General features: G+C 33.6%; 1 protein-coding gene across 1 annotated transcript in view; it reads left to right on the forward strand.

The window, feature by feature from the left end:
• Nucleotides 1-23,140, forward strand: part of LOC111046415 (muscarinic acetylcholine receptor DM1) — a 147,481-nt gene that overhangs the window by 32,936 nt on the left and 91,405 nt on the right. The gene's annotated exons all lie outside the window — the stretch shown is intronic.

A 23,140-nucleotide genomic window follows, 5' to 3' on the forward strand; every position in this document is an offset into this window, starting at 1 on the left:
ATTATACAGGGTGATTCATAATTATGGTAAAAAATTTTAATACGTGATAGTGGAGGTAAAAATAAGAAAAAAAGTTCATATGAACATATATCCATAAACGCTTCATTTGCGAGCTATACAGAGTGAAAGATTTCGCCCGGAATTCAGTTCCTCTGGTGAAATACACCGATGCTGAATTGTTTGGGGACTAGTTTTTGAAAAACTTATGCTGGAAATATATGGAAAAATATCTGAAAAATTGAATAAAACTAGTCTAGAAGCTGTAGTGTGAGTAGTTTTTGAGAAAAAAGTTGAAATATGCAAAAAATCCAAGTAGAAAAACACAGACTTCTACGTTTGATGCTCAATAACGTTCTTTGATAACCAGTAGACAAATAATTTTTTGTAATAAAAGTTGTAGAGAATTTAATTCTGAAAAGAATGATGTAAGCTGTGTAAACTAAATTTAAATAATATATAAATGAAATGTATTCTTATGTAGTACATTACACCACAAAATTTGCTGTTTTATGAGGAGAGAACTAATAACTCATAGGTTGTAGCTGATTGCAAATAAAACATGGATTTTAATAACAGCTGATTTATTATGTTTTAAATTAGAAGATATTTAAAAGAAATTATCAGCTAAAAATTATTTTCAGAAGTATTTTAGCTCACTGTTGAACAAAAAAAAAACTGTAAGTTAGGCCTACTGTAACCGCGCTGTGTTTTTTGCTTAATCTATTAACCAGTTATTTGTAACCATTCCACTTTGCTTTTGTTTTAAAAAATGGCAGGTAATCTTAGACATTATTCATACTCCGAATTAGCTGACATGCATTTAATGTATGGAATGGGACACTACTGTAATAGTACTGAAGCAAGACGTTTGTATCAAGAGAACTTTCCTAACCTAGTATGTCTAAGTTCAAGGTTTTTTCCACTATTCATCAACGTCTGTCTGAAACAGATTCTTTGATATCCAAAGAGCACATTTATGCAGGCAGACCCCGATCTACTATGACTGTTGAGCTAGAAAAACAAGTTCTTAATGAAATTTATGAACATCCAGAGAAGAGCACAAGAGAATTGTCAGTGCAGTTTAATGTCAATCGATCTATTATTTGGAGGATACTAAAATAGCAACAATTACATCCATACCACCTCCAGAAAGTTCATACTCTATTGCCACGAGACTGTATTCCCCGTGCTGGTATTTGCCGATGGTTTTTAGTAAAACTTGTTTACCCAAACTTTTTAACAACCGTTTTATTTACCGACGAGGCACACTTTACAAGAACAGCTATCGTTAACGTCCACAACCAATATATTTGGGCAGCTGAGAATCCTCATGCCATCAATCCTATTCTTCCACAACATCAGTTTTCAGTAAACATTTGGGCAGAAATCATAGGAGATCATCTACTTCTGTTCGAGCTTCCTCCCAGGCTTAATCTACTAGTCTTTTGGTATAAGATTGATGTCATTTAGATATGTTACTTTCATATAAAAAAACTTTTTACAAAAAACCGAATTTTCTATTTGCAATCAGCTACAACCTATGAGTTATTAGTTCTCTCCTCATAAAACAGCAAATTTTTGTGGTGTAATGTACTTCATAAGAATACATTTTATTCAACTTTTATTTGAATTTAGTTTACACAGCTTACATCATTCTTTTCAGAATTAAATTCTCTACAATTTTTATTGCGGAAAATTATTTGTTTACTGGTCATTAAAGAAAGTTATTGGGCATCAAACGTAGAAGTCTGTGTTTTTCTACTTTGATTTTTTGCATATTTCAACTTTTTTCTCAAAAACTACTCACACTACAGCTTCCAGACTAGTTTTATTCAATTTTTCAGATATTATTCCATGTATTTCCAGCATAAGTTTTTCAACAACTAGTCCCCAAACAATTCAGCATCGGTGTATTTCACCAGAGGAACTGAATTCCGGGCGAAATCTTTCACTCTGTATAGCTCGCTAATGAAGCGTTTATGGATATATGTTTATATGAACTTTTTTTCTTATTTCTACCTCTACTATCACGTATTAAAATATTTTACCATAACTATGAATCACCCTGTATACAGGATGTAGGTATTTGATGAGCGAATATTCTATTCAGGTGTTACTGCTTCATTCTCTTTTCTTCATGCATTGTCTGATGTAGGTATCATCCATAACACCACCTTGAACGCGAAGAGAAAAGAGAAACATTTACATTCCGAAAGTTTATTTTATAATAATTTTAATGAGAAGTTTCATGTATAGCCTGTTTAAGAAAACCAATAGAAGATTAATTGATTCATGGTCCTCATCTTTCTGAGTGCCCAATTCTTTATATTATAAAAAGTAAAATTTATTCTTCTATCAGACTTTTGATAAACTTATTCCTTCATCCAAATTAGCTCTAAATAAGTCATTCCGATTCCAAGTCATCCCAATCATGAGTAAAAAATAAATACGGGAAAATTTTCGATTGTACCACTCGAAATAGGTAAAATACTAGCATGGATATCTTCAATGAAAAAATAATAATAAATTTGGAAGCAATATCAATTATGTGATTTTTTATTTGAAGACGTTTTTGAAGTATGTGGACTGAACACCTTGGTCACCTCGTAGGTTGTTGTTAAGAGTCCGCACACGTCACTCAGGCAATAATTAATTAGAGTCCTATTTTGTGAAGTAGCTTAGCTCGGTATGTTTGATAAGGGTTGATTACGGTAACTTGTATACAATGGACAACATTATTATGTGATTATTAGTTTGATGCAATAAAAACTTATATTTAGAAATACTGTTCAATTAAATAGATAATTCAAGTAATGAAATAATGTTGTAGCTAAGTAATAATAAATAATGGGGTTATTTTATTGGTTTGAACTCACCCCAGTTGGTGCCAGCTTCATTCCACAATATTGTCAGGTTGTCGTTGATGGTACATCTTTTCCTCCATCCTGTTAGATTTCAGGATCGGTGATGTTGACTTTGGGGTAGTTGTAGTGCGTATTCAGTGAGTTACAACCGAATACGCAACTTCAAAATGTTGTCCGCTTTTATTGACTATATAAAGCGCTCTTGACAACTTATCATCACATTCCAAATTACAATTCGATATAAAATTTTGGAATGTTTCAGCCATTCATACCCACCACTCTGTGGATGGTAGACGTAAATGTCGGTCTCCAAGAATGCAGCTGTCGAGAATATTTCGGGTTCAGTGGCCCATTCACCATCATTTCTCATTTTGACTAAATCAACACTTGGGAAGGATCGTTTAATAATATCTTTCATCGAATTGGAGGACATGAAATTAATCAAGTAGTAGATCACGGAATTGTTTATGCTCTTCCTCTGAACCAGTTACATTGTAAGCAATTGCGCGAAACCAGCAATTACCATCCCCACGTATCTTTCTGATGCCTAATGGTTCTGTGAGTTTCACTTCCTTGCTATAGCAAATGCAAGGGAAGGGACCAACAAACTCTAGACTCAGTTCAGCACATTTTTTCTCCTGCCACAGCCTGTCAACTGGGTGGAAAAATCTTTCTCCACGGATTTCCTTGACAAATGCTACATCATCATTTTCCTTCTTGAAAGTAATTCTTTGAGAGCATTTTTTCAAATTAAGAGAAATGCCAAATCGTCGACTTGAATCTTAGACCTCACTTTGCTCGGTCAATAAAACGGTGTTTTTCAATTATGGAAAAATTCCACAATATCAATTCTCATCCAATAAATTTTGTTTAGAAATGAGACATTCTCCCCGTTAATTTGATATGACATTCTTACGGTAATGTGTAACATTATAATAGTGCGTAACAATGGACAGATGGAACGTGGGACCCATGTTTATAGGATTTGTTTTGTTCACTTTAATGACTAGGAAATCTAGAATGTATCTTGAACAACACTTACCTTTTACGATTCGAGACTCGAACACAAAACATACAAACACGCAAAGTTCGGGTAGATTTGATGGAAAGTATACCGCTGATTTTCACGCACGAAATATCTTATTTTATAAGACTAGTGGAAGCTCGCTAAAACGTTAACCGCTGAAAAACACCAAAAAAAAAAACAAGAGAAGGCACAACTGTATGGAAACGCGCTTTAGAGGAAACGCGCTGAAAAGAACTCCGCTGTAAAAAATTGTAACACGAGAGCACAAATAACTATCCTTGAGAAAAGCTTTGAAAAAAGTTTGTCAAAAAGAGAGCTATTGATGGTTCGCAAGTGAATAAGAATTAAATAATTTGAGTTTCTTGATGCAGTATTAATCGACTCAAGTTATTAATAATCCTTATTCAATTGAGAACTTGTAGGTAGTCGAATCGGGGGCAGGTCGCAAGAGGTTGCTTCAACATCCACTCGACAATCGATCCTTGAAACAACTGAACTGAAAAAGTCAGCGTCTGAAGTTATACATTTAAAAGTTTTAACACAGGTGCATATGAATCATCGAAACCAAGCAAAAGGTTTCCTAGAGCCCTTACAATGTCGCAAACTTCAATATACATGTCAAATCCTTTCTCCTTTGTTAACAGGTCTGTCGATCTGTTGTCAATGTCTGCTATCTTTGTTGCCAAAACGAACTTTCAGTTCAAACAGAGGTGACAGATATTGTTCTAACTCTTCTGTAGACTTGGCAGAGGGGAAATCAGGCAGATACATTAAGATTGAGGCAGGCAGATACATCATGTCAGATTAGTCTTAACAATGAGTCTACGTTTGAAAACAATCTATTTTCCGGTTTCTTTTTAGGGGTTGGTTTTGCCTTTGAAGACTAATACTGGGCCGCCGTCTCATCGACGCTAGTTGGTCCTTGACTTTTGACATTCCTTGTCTACACATGGCAAGACTAAGCATATATATCTATGCTTCACTGAGCACGCACAATCACCCACTCACATATATATATGCACCACATTTGACAAGAGGAGACATTCTTTAGGAGAAACAACTATCTAATACTTGTATTTCCTGGAATGAGCTCATAGATTGCACGTCTTTATTGAAAATGAACTTAGTTGATCGATAAATCTTACATTATGTTGTGGTCGATTCATTGACGCATTCAAATGCATATGCCATCAGTCATCATACTCTGGACAAGGAGGAGGGGGAGGAGAAGGAGTTGGAAGAGGAAGAGGTGTAGGAGGAGGAGTAGGACGAGGAGTTGGGTGGGAGAAGGAGGAGGAGGATGAGACTTATTATGCATGGTTATAAATTAATCATTCAAATCGCAGAATAATAAATATATTCAATGGTCAATCACAGATATTGTAAAAAAGATCGAATATAATATGAAAATAGTTATAAAATGCAAATTTGAAATTGGAAAAAAATATTGACATATTTTAAAAATGGCAGATGAAAAAAGTTCAGAATCATAAGCTGATTCAAGAAATATTCAATCAACTCAATTAGTTAGCCAGTAGCCCACACTGTTATCATTATCTTTCTCTCCCATGATGTATGAATTAAATACAGAATATACGAATTATTGACAGTTTATGCATGTAGAACTACGAATAATAGAGGTCGAAGATAAGCCAGGGCTTGATTTTACTATCAATCATCAAGGCCAGTTCAAAGTTGGAAGATCATTTTCCAGAAGTACATCGAAAATTGACTGTTCTGGATGTAGAATCAATAGTTCTACGGTTCCTGATGAGTTATGACATTAGTTCCATGAAAATATTCAGAATAACAGGATTCAAAAAAATAATGCTCTTCCAAGCTTTACAAGATAAGTGTATTTTGGTCAGATGAGCACAAAAATATGCTTATAGATCATCGATTATGAAAGTTCCATGAAGAGGAGGTCATCGTAGATTCAGAACCAGTAAGTTCTAATGAAAAAATTGAATACGGAAGTATTGTTTAGTTTGGCTTGTTTAAACTCGTCAATCGAGATAATTCACGTTTTCACCAAAAGAATACTGAATTTGAATATTTGAGAGGTGAGAACCCCAGTTCTAGACAGGGGGAATCACCCTGATTACATAACTGTTGAGTTCCAATCGATAGATTCCACAAAAAGTTATTCACGGCCATTATTGAAACTCGGAAATCGAAATAATTCACATTTTTTATCATGGATTTAACAGGAAAGATCTATTTCAACTTTGCGAATGAATATTATTATAAGTTATAAGTAATATGATTGTAATTCTCTTCTCCATCCTTATCATTAGAAAATCATATATGGACAATATTGTATTATCATCTTGAAATATTCACTCAACTTCTTTGAAAAGGAAAGAAGTTCCTTGTATCCATGTGTGTATTGCTGTTTGGCTTTGAAAGCTGCATTCTTGTTCGAATTACATAAATGAGTCGAATGTGACCGGCTAAGAGGGAAATGGGTCGCCAAAAACATAGGGTGATGTTATCGGAGGTTCAAACGTATTCCATAACAAAACCTTTTCTAGCTGAAACTCTTTTCGGAAGGAACATGGTGCTTTTCTCACAAGGGCTTATTGTCTGCCCAGTCTACAATCTGGAAGGTTTCGAAGGAAAGTGTCGAATATTCATAACAATAAGAATATCTACAACAATAGCTGACCCTCACACTATAGTATAGTTTCTTCGAATTCTGAGATTGGACAGATGGGACTATTGTTTCCCTAGCCAGTTTGCAAACATTTTCTTCAACTGTTCCATTGAGAGGGTAGTATTTATTTGTAAGAAGAGGCAACATCAAAGTCGCAGTGATATCAATACATTGAATACTAGAAAAGTCTTTTATAATGAACCGGTGGAGGTGTTTTATGAACCAATTTACCTCACACCGGATATCAATTCGTAACCGGTGGAGGTGTTCTATAAACCTCTTCACCTCACACCGGATATCAAATTATGTCGCCGAGAATTTCTTCATACCATGACTTAGTTAATCTTCATGGCACAACGTGAAATGTTAATTACAAAGAACTAAAGTAAAGTTTAGGTCTTCAAGAACTAAGAACTAACTAAAGTTCTTACTTCTTATCCTTACTTCTTTCTTATCTTACTTCTTAGACATGAGGTTCGAAAGACAATACTCTTGCAGTCTATCCCACCGTTGTGCACCAATGTAAACGGCGAAGAGTTTCTCCTCTCCTGTGAAATTTATTGACATTATACTACTATCAAACATCTATTTGAATCTGTGATTAGTTGGGAGCTTACAGTGGACTCGTTCATCCAAATGCACATATTCTCAGCAACATTTAATCGTCACCTATTTTAGCAACTAATAACTACGAGCCACGAACTTCAATGAAAAATACTTTAAGATACTTTAAAAATACTTTAAAAATACTTTCAGGTTTAGACCTGATACACGAAAAAAAACTGCAATAACATTCACTCAATTTTACACTATTACAATTAATTGGCTTCTTATTATATAGAATTCATTTATTAGATTGGCTTCTTAACACTAATTCTATTTCCTATTCAAGGAGCAAAGCGAAGTTCTAGTTTATAGTAGTTTTAAATTGTGAATGTTATTCTCGTGGATGTCGATTCTAGAGAGCTATAGTGTATTATCTTGAGTCTTCGACCATGTATAGATGGCCCAATACATCCTATACATTGTCGAAATTTAAATCACCACACTTATGATTGCCGTCTGTCATGGATCAGTAGCCTCTCCACCATAATTCTGTGTATTGCTAAGTATATTAAAGTATTATCGAGTATTATCAAGTGTAGGCTACTAAAGTTTTATAAAGTGTTCTAAATGATAAGATACTGAAGTATTGAAGTAATGATTTTCACAACACATCAAGATCTTTATCAAACTTGCTTTACTCGGTTGACCCCTTACCCTCCACCCCATTGATTCAGAAAAAAAAATTAGCTTCTAAACACACTCCCCCCATCTATACAAATTATCGTCAGTCATACTACATCACTAGCTTTTTTGGGACCTCCACACAAGAATTTTATTGATTTAGAGAGAACCCAAGAATTTCAAGAACGCATAGACGGCGGAGGGGGATTAGTACCCCACGAAATTTCAATTGGAGTGAAACCTAAGTATCTCATAGGCCCTATCCAAAACGATTTCAAGTACAAGCTTAGTCAAAAGTATAAACTTCAGTGAATCATCTTGAATGGAAATCGGTATTCAAAAGTCTGTATTCAATACTCTGTATCTTGAAAGTCTTAAAATTTCTCTGTATTTTTAAAAGTCTTACTTTCTCATTTAAAAATTGAAGAAAACTTGGAAAGACTAAGATATCGAAATATTGATATTTTAATCTATTGCAGCAGTCATCATAATATGATTATGAATATGAATTTTAATATTATGTGTAAGCTCTAATTATTAATGTTAATATTCAAAATTTCTCATATAATTATATTTCAATTAATAATTAACTGAAGAGTTATTGGAGAGTTTGGAATAACAAAAGAAATGCAATTGCGAATATTCAATTGCAAAATCATCATGGAACTTCGTGGAGCATAACCTTGGATTATTGTCATAATAATAGATTGCAACATGTGTTTCATTTTATATCATTGAAAGTCTTCTTCCTCTTGATTTTGAGTAAACATTCCAAATCAATAGAATATCATTTAAAAGGACATTGAAAATACTGATGATGATGTAATCTAAGTCGAAATTATGTTCTATCATGTTAGTCTATAATATCTATAGTATCTATTGATATAGTATCTATCTATCGATCACAACTCAATGTGAAGCATTGAATCTATTGAATGGAACAAATCAACAGATTGAAATTATTGTTATGATAACACGGGTGAACACACCCTCCCCCCACTGAATTAAGAAACTCTCTCCCCCCCCCATTTAATATGCATCCCCTGGGCACCCTTGAAAATAATAATCATCCGTTGTGGAAGAATGGTGTGAATTTGAATACAGTCGCTTCACATTGATTTGAAAGGTTAGTGTGAGGAATTAAAAAATAAGTTGGTTGAAACCCTCAACTTGGCCCTTAATTTTGAATGAAATATAAAACTAATAATTGCTAATGTGATCAATAAACTAATTAATCAATCTCCAAATAGAAATGTTATATTGTTTAAATTTCACCAGATGATATCAAGTAGAAAAATTGAAATCAACTTCCTATGCATTACTGTATCAACTCGAAATAAGTTGATATTTTCCTTAAAAAAAAATATTTAGCCTTAAAAATCGATTTGATGAATGGTAAGGTGGGAAGAAATGCCATAGTAATCTATTAATTCATCAAATGAATATTGATTGTTTATAGTTCACTTCTAATAGATAATTCCCCTAGAGTAGAAACATAAGAGCTGTTTTCCCACAAAACAGCTTTTTTGAGTTACTACAGTAATGATCTGATGTTGCGCCAAGCTATTGCTAGGGAAGAAATCTTGCTGTAGGAATCCATAGGGAAATTATAGTTTAGAGTTTCTATTGTTGGTAACACTGATAATGCGGACTCGCATGCGTGAGCATTAAGTTGTTACTGCGATGGTGTAGAACTGTACAGCGCATGCGCAATGACGTCATTGATGACGTCATTATACTAAGAATATTTCGACCAGTGCTCATGACTACTATTTCTATTTCGGCCTTCTGCGCATGTCCGGTGACGTCAAAATGACGTAGCATACTAAGACTATTTCGTACTAAGAATATTTCGGTTCAAGATGGTAAATGAATGTGAATTTCTACAAGGTGAAAAGAGAAGTTAGGAAGGTTAGGTTTTGGCTTTTAAATGAAAATCCATATAATAAGAGAGAGTAGGGTTGTGTTTGTTCACATCAAAACATGTCAACTTGTGAATTGCATACCGGAAAACAGGAATGATTTAGATCTCCAAATCTCGCACATAGATTCTAAAGATATCAATCTCGTGCACCTCGAAGCCCAAATTTCAATATTCGTTCTGAATTTTTCAAAATTAATATTCAAATCTCATTCATGGGAACACATACCATACATTAATGTACTGTGGGACTATAATCTAGAGAGACTACCTCTTCGAAACAGATGATTAAAATTGGTAACTAAATTTATACCTGTTCAATTTTGTCAGTTTAGCAAGTTAAGCAAGGTTCTTAAACAATATTTGAGTTCTGTCACTTTATTATCTTAGTACCAAGTTGAGGAACTATAATAAAGGGAAGAACTGGCTTATACACGTACGGGATAGGGGAATTATTTTTGACGCATCATCACGTCTAAACTACTGGACTGAAATTAACTTGAAATTCTGCATTATAGATTCCTAATTTGCTGATGAAGGTTCTAGGCCCAATCAAACTCTTCAAGATTTCACTCGGTCAAGTTTTCAGTTTGTTGAGCTTTAAAATAGACCCTTGCGGAGCAACATACCACTCTGGGTCTCAGACAGCACCGTATCGGGCATGCGTTAGTAACGGTTTTTTCCCGTTCCATTCAGTCAGTTCTTTGAATGTAACGTTCTTTGTGATGATGGTTACCGAGCACCGTAACTGGAGCCGTCATTCCATTTTGATGATGATATTATCCAATGATGATTTATTATTAAATTCGATATAATATTCAACATATTATCATCATTTCATTTAATAAAAGAAAGAGTACTTTTCAATAATATAATTAATAAAATATAACGGTTGTTATTTAACTAAAGTTGAAAAACACTACAACTAAGTCAGCATATTATTGTGATTTCAAAGCAAAAACCTAATCCCCTAACCTTCTCTTTTATATTTAAAACATTAATAAACATAAATCTTGGTAAAAACCCGTAATCCTTTCCAGCATATTGCAATTTCAAAAAAACTTCTAACCCCCTAACCTATCCTTTCACCTTTGAAACAACAAAAAAACATAACTCTACCTACACCCTAGACCCTTCTAGCATATTGCAATTTTAAAGCAAAAACCTAACCTAGCCTCATGAAACATTATTAAATATAACTCAAAAAGACCTAACCCCTAACCCCTAACCCCTTCACATTCAATACTACTTTGAATTTCAAAGTGAACTCCTAACCACCTAACCTATTCTTCCACCTTTGAAAAAAAAAACTCTACCTGGACCCTAGCCCCTTCTTGCATATTGCAATTTCAAAGCAAAAACATAATTAACCTTCCCTTATGAAACATTATTAAATATAACCTTTGAAACAACAAAAAACATAACTCTACCTGGACCCTAGCCCCTTCTAGCATATTGCAATTTCAAAGCAAAAACCTAACCTATCCTTATGAAACATTATTAAATATAACCTTTGAAACAACAAAAAACATAACTCTACCTGGACCCTAGCCCCTTCTAGCATATTGCAATTTCAAAGCAAAAACCTAACCTATCCTTATGAAACATTATTAAATATAACCTAAATAAAACCTAACCCTTAACCCTATTTTGTCAATTAGTTGAATTTCTACATTGTTGATAAACGATGTGGCAACCTTGCAATGCGTGAAAGAGATAGCGCCATCTGCTTTATTGAATGATACACAAGGATAGCAACACCATTGCAAACTACACCCAGCCATTATAACGTGGACCTTTCTATAGATACTCAAAGAATACTTTTGAATAACTATGTGATAACTGAGCGGAGCACGGGTTACCTGCTAGCTGCTATAGTTGGCCAAACGAAAATGGGTCCCCCAAGGTTAAAGCTTGCTCTTGACACCACCACCCGTCTCTACCAACACTGTTGCCACTTTGTACTAAGAGTAGCTAGTAAGAGAGAAAGTGAATGTGTGTGTGAGAGAGGGTGTGATAGTGAAGTATTGTTATTGTGAGGTATTGTTATTGTTATTTGTCTTATCTGTCCAAAGCCTGGATGAAGTGTGATGGGAATCAAATGAGAATTCATGCAAATTGAAAAATGCAGAGTGAAGTGGGCACTGCAAGAATATTGACTAAAATAAATAAAATTACATCACTCCACTCCCAATTGATTATTATAAAAGTCTTCAAGTAACCTTCATAAAGTAATAGCTCAGTTTATAAATAGTTGCGTTTATAAAGAAAATCTAATCATCATTATAAAATTGGATTTCTTGATGTCATGACTCAAGAAAGAGTTATACATTATACATAACAATATTCTTTCCTTCATTTCATGGTGTTGAAGAATATAGCGGATGATGGGAGGAGGTAACGGGGGATGTTATTGTTCTAACTTCAAAGAATGACACAATAGAACTTTTGAACCTGACGTGCTCAAAAGAATTTGTGACAGGTAGTGACGGAAAAGAGGAATACGGAAGGTATGAGAAGGAAAGAGCGATGTTCAGGGTGTAGAAATATAATCAATGTATATAGACTGGTCGAGTTAGGGGTGGCAACCAGCAACCAGTGGCAACATTGCAGTGGCCTTGAGAGACCCATTTTCGCTTGGTCAACTATAGTATGTTGATATTATTCGAAATATCCAATCACAGTGCTCAGTAACCATCATCAAAACAAAATCATTGAATAGAAACATTACCTGCGCATGCGCATTACCATGCTGTGCTAGGATCAGATGGCCTTATGGTTTTAGGAGTCATCGGTATACTTACTGTATACTAATAATGTTCGATCAACTTACTTAATATAATATCCAAGTTAACTAGAATACATTGTATTCTAGGTACATTGATAATACCTCTACCATCTGCTACGAGCTAGATCAAGAAATTCCTACTTATGCTCTCGACGAATGGCAGACTTATAAAAAAATGATTACCAATAACATGGTCTCAGAGACCATAATCTTCAATTATCTAAATTATAATATCATGGTGACTATTTAATAATATAAATTACAACACATTGATGAATTGAACTCGCGTTTTTCAATCTATAATTCCATGTTCAATGGTATTTATTTGATACTAGTAGTTCTGTGAACAGTATACCTCGCGCAGTTATAAACCACAGCCTTCTCTTAAACTTTCCATCAGAGTAAATCCTGTCTGTATGTCGTGTCGGCGAGATATGAGTGTGAAAACGGTTGATGACTGTTGGGGTTGGTGTATCAAAAATGCTAACATCAAAAGCTAATCTCCTTCAAGACATAATGGCAACAGGTCAGCCCGAGTTCAAAGCAGAGAAAGGTCGAGAGACAATACCATGTTATTCTAGTTATTATTAATTGCATGCGTTGTTGCATGCAATCAATAGTTCATTTAATAGTGCATTAAAATGGCATTCAATGAGCATGCAATTAATAGTTCACAAATTTCATGAAAATCTATTACCGCGTTTCGCCGAAAATGCGGAACATGAATATAAACATAAAAACATAAAAATATATAAACATAAAAACAGATATGCAAAACCGTCGACTTGAATCTTAGACCTCACTTCGATCGGTCAAATATGAAGATAATGATTTTAACTTCGTCCATGACTTCGATTAGTCAATGAGCTGATTTACAGGTCTTTCAGCAGGAACATCAATAATATTATAAAGAACAAATTGGCTTATACATGTACGGGATAGGAGATACAATATCCGGGACCGAGCTTAGCTCTGTAGTACAAAAGCATAAATAATTCATTATGAAAGAGAAAATTATAATAACATTCATAGTTCATACAGAAATGATCTATCTAATCACGTAAATTGAGATTAATTCTCAGAGGAATGCAAAAATTTCCCTCACAAAGGCCCGGTTGCACAAAAGCCGATTAAATTTTAATCCTGATTTAATTTCACGTGAACCAAATCAGAGAAGACCATTTCAAAAAGATGGATCTACTTGAATCAATCAGGATTGAAAAAACTTGGCTTTTTTGCAACCGGCACTAAGTACCTGATTGAATGATTACAAACGTTCAACAGCTGAGTCATAATTTTGACACAGTCCCACACACATGAACTCGCTCACTCACTTCCATCATCAACAGACGACGAAATTATTATCAGCTGTTTTTCTAAGGATGAATAATAATTATCCATTCAATTTCCTTCAGCGAGTTTTTCCAGGGATGGGACCTAGTGCAATCGAATTTTTATATTATAAACCTACTATGTTCTCAATTTCGTGAGAATCATTAGAGCCGTTTTCGAGATCCGGTTAAATACAAACATCTAAACATCTATACATCTAAACATCTAAACATCTAAACATCTAAACATCTAAACATCTAAACATCTAAACATCTAAACATCTAAACATCTAAACATCTAAACATCTAAACATCTAAACATCTAAACATCTAAACATCTAAACATCTAACATCTAAACATCTAAACATCTAAACATCTAAACATCTAAACATCTAAACATCTAAACATCTAAACATCTAAACATCTAAACATCTAAACATCTAAACATCTAAACATCTTAACATCTAAACATCTAAACATCCAAACATATAAAAATATGAACACATATTGGCTCGTTTCATAGTATAGGATAAATGGAATACATGAAAACATCCATCAAACGTTTATTATGAATCGTCTCCCTATCAGAGCTTTCCTGTGCTTGCCTATCAACTGAGATTGCTCAGCAACTACCTCAAGAAGGCTATAGGAAAACAGTCGAAAATGATGCATTCAATAAATTTCAAGAAGATTTACATCGATAAATTTGATTTTCAGATAGCAAGTTATACGTATAGAAATACATTTCAAGAACAATAAAATGAAAAGTGTTCGAGTGCTTTTAAATACATTTTAATCTGAATTAACAAGCCATTCATGATATATTATATTATATAGGTTATAGATATATAAAAAATATATATATAAATAATATTTCAATTTACGTTAAAGCTGATTTTAGTATAATATTTTATTTGCTTCATTCTGATCCACCAAGGAATAAGACGTAAGACGTGTTTGCTTTGTGAATGGAGTTCTCTACTCAAAGAACTAATTCTGCTGATGTCGTCAGCTGGTGAACTCCTCCCCGCCACTCTACAAAACCCTCCCAACGAAGGGCTCTTGTTGCCTTCCATTCATCTTTGAGGCGGTGAGCGGCCATCTCGTTTATTAGGGCTAAGAGCTTTCCGTCACGCGACCACCTGAATGAAGTGAATGAATGCCCCCCCCCATCGACACCACCATCCCATCAAACTTCAATTCTTCTTCTTCTTCTTCTTCTTCTTCTTCTTCTCTTCTTCTTCTTCTTCTTCTTCTTCTCTTCTTCTTCTTCTCTTCTTCTTCTTCTCTTCTTCTTCTTCTTCTTCTTCTTCTTCTTCTTCTTCTTCTTCTTCTTCTTCTTCTTCTCTCTTCTTCTTCTTCTTCTTCTTCTTCTTCTTCTCTTCTTCTTCTTCTTCTTCTTCTTCTTCTTCTTCTTCTTCTTCTTCTTCTTCTTGTGAAGACCTATTACATGAATATACAGAGTGGGTGAAAAGTCCGAGAATGGCTTAATATCTCATACACAAAGGTAATTTAACGGTGGGTGTGATTGGGGAACCCACTAAAATGAAAATACTACTCTACTATAACTTCAAAAACCTGGTCCGCCATCTCGGATCCGCCATATTGAATGCTACTTTGTTTTTTAAATAGGAAGGTGGTCATGCAATACATGATCTCGATAAGGAATTTCAAGAAAAAATGAATGGTGAAAACCACAAATCGATATCTCAAACCGTTTCGAAGATATTCACATTATTAATCAATACCACTTATCTATTTCATTTCTGATTCAATGTTATTGATTAATAATGTGAATATTTTCGAAACGGTTTGAGATATCGATGTGCGGCTTTCGCCATTCGTTTCGCCTTGAAATTCCGTATCAAAATCATGTAACGCTTGACCACCTTCCTATTTAAAAAAATAAAGTTGCATTCAAAATGGCGGATCCAAGATAGCGGACAAAATTTTTAAAGTCATAGTAAAGTAGTATTTTCAATTTTAGTAGGATCCCCAATCACACCCACCGTGTAATTACCTTTGTGTAGGTGAGATATTAAGCCGTTCTCGGACTTTTCACCCACTCTGTATAGAAATCTTGGAGTATGGATGAAAGAAAGACTCAATCACATACGTGAACACACATTGGAATTTCACTCAATATGTCACTGTGATATAATTGTATTGTTTTCAATGATCTGTAATATCATTTATGTAACAGAATTTGTCATGTGCGTGATATTGTAATAAATGATTGGTGACCTGTTTGTAAAAGTAATAATTATTTAATCAAACATGTTCAAAAATCTTTAAGGAAGGAATCGAAACAATCAATGACTCATGTGTACTAGCAATCAGTTCAGACATCTCGACTTACCCCTCGAATGATACAACTAATTGAGCAAACATAGAGAAATCAATCAATTCAATTACCACATTAAAAACCTTTGAAACAAAAAGGGGGCGATCCACCAGTTCCCAGACGGTAACACTGTAAAATTGTTGTTGTGTAGCATTTGATGGTAGGGCAAAGCAGTTGGTTTTTTTGATATTATCAACTAGATGTTTTTTGGAATTTGAAAGAAAAACATTTTTTTCGGAGTCAGATTTATTTTATTTAAAAGAAGAAATTTCTGTGAGATTTAAATGTGGATTTTAACATATTTTGGTTTCATAAAATTAGTTATCCTACATTTATTTTAATACAAAACAATTAAGGAAGGTTATGGAATTTTCAGCATTTAATCAGTTTTAAAAATTAAAAATAAACTTGTTGCCAATGACTATGGAAGTTTTAAAAACATGATTCAAGGCATAATTAATTTGGAATTTCTAAGAATTAAAAACAATTTGGAAAAATAAATTGAGATTGGAACGATACCGTTATACAGTTGACGTCCATCCTAAGTTGCCATGGTCTGAATGGAAAACCAGGGGATGTCCATCCACGGGTTAGCTCGGTCTGTCTCTGGAGATAGGCGATGGAAAAGTGTGTGAAACTATTCAGAAGAAAAGTGGAAAGCTTTTAGCACTAACTGGCTGGAGGGGAGACTAGATTGCTAGCCCCACTTCTACCTCTCCTCAGCGTCTTTACTCTGTCAGCCAAAACTGTCTGATCAGCTTTTAGTTTTAAAAGTTGAAAAAAATTATTTCTCTTCTTAAGGAAGAAACTGATGATTGTGCGTTTGTCAAACCTTCTGGTTCATGACAATATCATTGAATAAAACTTGATTTGATTTGATTAGAAATTTTTGAATTACCAGTCAAGTGTATGGGATCCTTTCTCCTACTTCACAGGAATTCAAATTATTTATTGGATTGTTTATCAATATAGTTTAGATTAATGTATTTATCAAGGTATCGATTAACTCATTTGCTATCATCAGTGATTGTTATCATTCTTATCAAAATTTATACCGGAGATTTGAAATAATTATCTTCATATTCACATTGATCACGATAGTTAGAAGTTCCTTAGAAGATCCTTCTTACGTGGAATAGTCAATATCATTAATACATTTCATGGAGATCAAACTCAATTTATGCTGAGGTGATTCTATTAATGACATTTATATATCATGGAAATTATTATTCCTTGACGGCTCATCAGTAAGGAATATAATGTCAACATAAAAACACAGAATAATATGAGAATAAACATTGACAGTACTTATGATGATCATAGCCTAATAAAGATAGAGCTCATACATCTCCGGAGGACGGACACTCAGTTTGACATTTATTCTACAGCAGGAAGACGAGGGCGTTTCATTATTCATTACTCATAACTTGAGATGATCGAGAGCGGATATGTGGGTGGAAAACAACACAAAAAGAGGAGAAGAGAATTGGTAATATAATGTTGAGGAGGAAAGGACGAGGGAGAAAAGAGAAATGAAATATGAACATTTTATTGAACGATAAACTGAGGCGAATGAAAAGTGGATGTTTAGGAATAAGATATAGTGAAGATACAAGGAACTGTCATATGAGAAATGAATTGCTCAAGGAAGTCACTATACTGGGATGGCTATGAAAACACAATAATTATTATGCTATCGTTATTTATGAATCAATGACGCTGCTCTGGACTTATCGACGGTTTAGCGGGAAGAAAATGAAAAATTACTGCTTTGAAATATTTTTCTTGTTTCATTCTAATAATTTGATAACAGTGCAACACTATTATGGTAATAACTGAATTCTTCTTCAAAAACATCTTCTCAGGTATTGAATCCATATTCGAATTTGTTGTGTGTGAATTAGAATAAGAATATGACGTTGTCTGTAACTATGATCAGTTAAATGGCAATGAAAATTATATTTGAACGTGTTTCCTCAAATGTTGTTCATACCTGTATCAAATTTCAAAGCATTGTCATAAGATTTTCATTATAAAAATCTCATCAAATATATCTTATACCTTTCATGGTGATATATCCTTCAGATTATGACGTTCAAATTTTTAGATGTAAGAAGAAGTTAGTATTCTGGAAACCAAAGTAGGCCTACAAGTGACTGTAAACCAATTGGCAAAGATATGGACGAATTTTCACATCGACTTCATTTTATAGCCTACATTGATTTTCTAAAAATGATGATGCCTATTAGAATAATATCAATCATTCTTCAAATTAATGAATTCAGGGCTACTTATATTTATTTATAAAGTAGAATTATAGTACCTTTTTTTGGAATCAATGAAATAATATATATTAGAAATACAAATTATAACAAATAAAATACAAGTTTCTATATTTAATCTAATAATCTATTATTTAATTTATTTCAAAAAAGGGACTATATTCTATTTTATCATTTATATCAATCGAAATGTTATTCAACTTTCACCCAGTTCTAAATGAAAATACAATCATAATTTGTAAGAATATAATTTGGGTATTCCCCAAAATCTTTTACTGAGAAGAAATTGATAGGTCTCAGAGCAAAAAGCAGGAAATTGTTATCACCAGATACGGTGTCAACGGTCTAGATTATATAATAATGGCTCTCAAGGCTATGATTATGAACAGCCAAATGAAAATAAAAGTACTGTTGCAATTTATTTAATAATATAATTTTATATAATATTTGAGGTTAGGTTCTTTGATATTAACTAGTTGGCGACCTTAGTAATCGGTCGAGCCGTATATTTTGAGAATTAGCCAGACACCTTGTGGCAAATTAATTGCATCTAAATAGCATTTGCCTAGACTAAGATCAGAGGGTTTAGTAAGCAAGCATGCCAAATGAATGTGAACAAAAAGCGATTAAGAAAGCAAAATATTTATTATATCAAACGAGCATGAACAAAATACAAAAGACAAAACAAAAAGTTAAAGGAAATGGGATGTAACTTTATTCAGCGCAATAATACATGATACAGTTTTGGGATGTACCAATCACAATGCAGTAAGTGACTGGCGCTGAAAGCAAATTAATTTAAAATGTACAAGTGTCATTTATAAAAATCATAAAAATTTGTAATCTTTATAGAACATATAGATTTATGTAACCTATGTGAAATAAGAGTTTAAGACTAAAATATTCACTCAATGGATAGTAATATAATGTTATTGTTTGGACTATTTGACAGTACTAAATTATGTCATAGTATTTAAAATCCACCAATGAGAGTGGATATTTAAATTTTATGTAAATTGAAAAGACGGAAGTATGGTTGTAATAGAATAGGGGAAGATCCATACCCACTTGCTTGCCAGAGGTCACCAGGGACGCCCATCAATTTTGAGAGCACAAGACTAGATCCCTTTTTAATTATTTTGCGTTGAAAGTTGAAGTTTGTTTGAGTAATAAAAAATAAATTTCATAAGACTCGGTGAGGCCGTAGTATGACATGAGTCAATTTAAAACATAAAGGGAATATTATTAACAGCAATTTATGAGATTTAAATATTTAAGTATGCACACATGGAATATTTATTAATTTTTGATATAAATTATATGCTCACTTGACTATCTTTTTTATCAGTAATTTATAAAGATTTTTATGAAGTTCATGTTCATGAGATAAATTGATTTATCTGAATTCCACCAGAGGCTGAACCCAAGCCCTGAGATATTTTTAATATTTTTATTTTTCATATTTATTGGAAGTAAGATTCATAAATTTTATTCGACAAGCAATAGCAAGTCAACAACTGAGCTATATAAATTAAAAGAATGTATGCTGATTAAAGAAGCACATGATTTATTAATTAATGCAAATAAGCAAAGTAAAATCTCTGTGATAATTTTTAATATATATAATTTCTCATATTATTTTTATATTTGTTGCTCTATTTTTTATTACTGCTCGTTGATATTTTCATGTAATTATATATTTTTACTTGTTGAATGGTGTACCCTTCATTTATGATCCTATCCTCATGCATGACCAAACTTGTTATAGTCTATTTTATTACCAGTTTCGACATATTATTCAATTTATCAACCAACTATATTCTTCACCGAATAAGTTGGATAAATCAGCGAAATACAGCATTGATCATTAAATCTTTGGAAATATTACGTTCTCAAGATTTACTTAAATTATTCAGAACCATCGCATCCGATTTGGAAGAACTCAAGGGTCAAAGTATTAAGTTGCAGCAGCAATATAAATTAATAGAATTAATAAGGTATTCTGATAGAGTATCACCTTTGATTCTGCTCGGTATCATCTTACACAGCTGACCCCTTTGTCAGATGGTGGCGAGTGGCATTGGTGACGATACCATATTGTCTAGCACAAAAATCAGAGCCCTTGTATCTATCTACTTCTTCTGCATCTATAATTGTGGAGTCGACCAGATCAGTTATGAGAACTGTAAATTGCTAAAGCAGCCGACGTTTGCAGTCATCGAAAGCAGAGAATTATTTGAGCTCCTAGAAGATCTGGTAAGGAACTGGTGGTATTTTTCTTTTAGGAGTCACAAAAATATTAAATTTATTCAAAAATATTTGCTTCGGTCTTCTACCGTCTGCGGCCAAGCAGGGCACATGCGACGTCAAATATAACAAAGGGAAAACAAATTACAAGAAAGGGGTCACAAATTATAAGAAAGGGAAAAACTGGAAAAATAAACATTGTTTGCTAATAAAAGAAAAAATATTGAAGTTGAATTTTTATTATATATTTTGATAATGAATTGATGCGTAGTATATACTGTGGGTAGTAATAACTTGAACCCTCTTTAATTTGTCAGAAGAAATTCCCTCCACATATATAAAACTAAAGAGAAATTTATATGCTGTGTAATCTATTAACAATACAATCTATAACAAGTATAGTGATAAAAATGTCAATTATAAATATGTTGATTAAATTATCATACTTTTTATATTAATATTGAAAGTATATTATGGATTTGTCAAACCAATACAATTTTTAGACTAATTTCATGATTGTGATAGAAATTGGAAAATGACTATGCTTTATCAATCACATTTAGAATGATGGAATTGTCTGGTGAATTAATTATAAAAGTGCATGTGTGCTCTGTTGAGTGAGCCACACGCTTCAGTAGATAAATGATGTATTCATTCATAATATATGATCCTGGATGGCAACACTATGTCAATGTCAAGTTTAAAAATCACCAAATCACCAAATCTTGGATTTCTCTTTAGAGTTATAAAATACTTCAAATCCATCTTTGTTATTCGAGCTGGAATCAGAGAACTGATCATTATTTATTATCGTTCTTGAGAAGGATAGAACATTATCCGAATTCATTCCAAAATTTCCCGGGAGAAAGTAATAATTTTCAAAATAGTTATCCATGCATTTGATATTAATTGATTATTCGAAAGCAAAAAGTGTTTTATGTACCCTCAGCCACTATAGTGGCCCATCTGACCTGAGAGGACAAACCTTGATACACAATTTCGACCGCAGTGGGCTCAGGTTCAAATTCACCATGAATACGAAAGATTTCCATGAGAAATTCATGAACAGCATTGTTGATCTTTGAGTAAAGTCAGTAGAGCATAATAATTGGTTCATTAGCACACATCACACTTGACTAAGTCAAGTCTGGTGTTGAGACAGGAATTGTTTGCTGCTCTGGCTGTAGCACTGCAACCAGCCAAACCTGTCCCTGTCATACATCACTGTCTTAATAATGTAAGTGATGAAGCCTGACGGAATGATGGGGGTCCAGTCTGCACTTCATAGCTTGATCCATCTTCACCCACTATTCTCTTTCCCTCAACATTCTCCTTCTTTCTCAATCCCTTCCATTTTTCTTTCTCTCCCCCTTCATATCTTCTATTTTCTTTCCCATTTCCCGAACATGTTTGAGAAACGAATGACAGGCCGAGATGTGAAAGCCTGTCAGCAACATCACCAACAAAACTTTGTCACTCAAGTCATACAACAGCTACCCTCATGAAACTGAAACATCATCGATTTCCCCTCATGAAAATTGAGCAACAGGTTGCAATGGAAAGAGATTCATATGATATTGAAGAGTAGCATCATATATTTATAATAATCATGAGATTGTTCAGAATGACATGAAACATCACAATAGAAAAATATTTATTTCTCATCAGTCTCGATTCATTTCTATATTATTTGTCTCTCATCAGTCTGGATTCATTTCTTTGGAAATGGAATTGGAATGAATGTATATTGGACAAGCTTTGGGAATAATATAATGAGTATCTTTTAGTAGAAGTTGATGAAGAGATTTTCTTATCCACAAAGTTCTTTTTATTCAATGTAGGTGGCTAGAAGGAAGTTTTTATAGTCCTCGGAAATTTATAAGGATTGAAATTTGCCCTGTTTAAGTTTAAATTTCTCTAGTATTTGTTCAGCTTGAAATAAACTCCATTTCCATGAAAATGTTAGTGCCCATAAAATATTAAAAATGCGTTGCATGGGCACTGTACATGATTCCTCATTAAACTACATACTTGAAGTGCAGCACGAGCGAGCTGAATCTTTTCAGGGCTGTTAAAAGGATTAGTGAAATGACTGTGTGGGAATGGTGAACAAGTCAAAAGAACGAAGAGGAAGTAAGAAAGAGAGAGAGAGTTGAAAAAGATGAGTAAAGAATCAAGCCACCCTTTCACTGCTCCCCTCATCGTTAGCGAGATAACGCTATCTCGTACGCAAATTAAAAATCTCATCTTAGATGAAGAGATACTTTGGTCTGGTGATAGTGGGGGTATTCCCATCCCCCGCAAGACCATCCCCATGACCACTTCGCCGGAATTCCAGCTTATTCAAAGTAGCAGCGACCGCTAAATTCAAAACTGGGAGGGCTGGTAAATCCCTGAAGTACCTGGTCTTGTGGTCGATCTCTTTCTTCAGAATTAATTTTCCGCTCGTCAA

Source organism: Nilaparvata lugens, chromosome 7 (assembly GCF_014356525.2).
Source record: "Nilaparvata lugens isolate BPH chromosome 7, ASM1435652v1, whole genome shotgun sequence".
Classification (NCBI taxonomy): Eukaryota; Metazoa; Arthropoda; class Insecta; order Hemiptera; family Delphacidae; genus Nilaparvata; species Nilaparvata lugens.